This window comes from Chinchilla lanigera, unplaced genomic scaffold (genome assembly GCF_000276665.1).
Source record: "Chinchilla lanigera isolate Chin_1 unplaced genomic scaffold, ChiLan1.0 scaffold00046, whole genome shotgun sequence".
NCBI classification, from domain to species: Eukaryota; Metazoa; Chordata; class Mammalia; order Rodentia; family Chinchillidae; genus Chinchilla; species Chinchilla lanigera.
In genome coordinates this window covers 11,722,686-11,723,867 of record NW_004955447.1, presented here as the reverse complement: position 1 = coordinate 11,723,867, position 1,182 = coordinate 11,722,686, and the positions used below count along the sequence as shown (strand labels likewise).

The following is a 1,182-nucleotide window of genomic DNA, read 5'->3' as shown; positions in this document are numbered from 1 at the left end:
AATATAGCTCTGTGGCATAAGCTCTGCCTGGCAAGCGCAAGGTCCTGAGTTCGATTCCCTAAGTTCGATTGTACTAAAATATTAAAAAAACAAAACAAAACAAAACACTACTTTAGCACTAATAGTGTGTGAAATTTTTTGAAAAATTTAGTCTCATGTTATTTACCTCATGGACAGGAGTTTAGTTAATAACTTCATGATACAGTCAGAATTTGAACAAATTGTTGAAACAACTATGGGGGTTAAAAACCAAAGCTGTGTTAATCAATAACCCATATAAGTCAAATATAGCTATGACTACTCATGGAATGCATGTTAATTAAGTTTTAAAAGAAACAAAGCAGGGCTGGGGATATAGCCCAGTGGTACAAGTGCAAGCGCAAGGTCCTGAGTTCAATTCCTAGTACCAAAAAAAAAAAAAAAAAAAAAATTAAAAAAGAGAAGAAAATCAGAGAACATTATATTATTTGTATACACTTTACCATTGAAAACATAAGCAGATAGTATCTTATATAATTAAATATCAATATGAATATTTGCAAATATTTCCTGAATGTTTATTGGGAATAAATTCTGACTAAATGTTTTTCCCTCACTGTGTCTTTTGTCTCTCATAACAAGTCCGAACGAGAGAAATTCTTACCATTATGCAGAATTTTAAAACTAGAAACTTTAAGTTTATTCTATTTCTGCCGTTCAAACTTTTAACTTATCATTGCCTTAGTTACTTGTTTGCTTGCTGAGACACCTGACACCTGAAAATTAACGGAGAGGTTTATTTTCGCTCACAGTTGGCGGAGATTGCCGTTAACAGCCCGGAGGACCCAGGGCACGGCGTTCCAGCAGGGGGCCTGGCGGAGCGGAAGGAGCTCGGGGCAGGATCCAGGGAAGAGGGCGGGAGATACAGCTTTTCCGGGCTACCGCCTCCACCAAGCTTTGCCTCCCAACATCATAAACTCATCAGCGGGCAAAGCTACGGGTGAGTATCGCACCCAGATGACGCAGTCACCTCCCCAAATGCCCAGCAAGGAGCACCGGAAGCCTTGTGGGGGCATCTAGATGTAAACTATAGTACCTACACGCTTTCTTCGCCAGAAAGAAGCTGTCTTGGTTACTTTTCTCTTGTTGGTGAGACAAAATACCCAACGCCCAAAATGAAGAAAGGAAAGGTTTATTTAGCTT

General features: G+C 39.4%; 2 long non-coding RNA genes across 3 annotated transcripts in view; one reads left to right on the top strand and one right to left on the bottom strand.

Annotated features, from left to right (window-relative positions):
* Positions 1-1,182, bottom strand: part of LOC102021816 — a 20,034-nt gene that overhangs the window by 10,771 nt on the left and 8,081 nt on the right. The window lies entirely within an intron of this gene.
* Positions 723-1,182, top strand: part of LOC102022031 — a 74,774-nt gene continuing 74,314 nt past the window's right edge. Inside the window, exon 1 of one of the 2 annotated variants that reach the window (XR_262421.2) lies at positions 723-979. This is a non-coding gene — a long non-coding RNA (uncharacterized LOC102022031). The remainder of the gene's footprint in view (positions 980-1,182) is intronic. The other variant, XR_001235704.1, reaches the window with a different exon arrangement.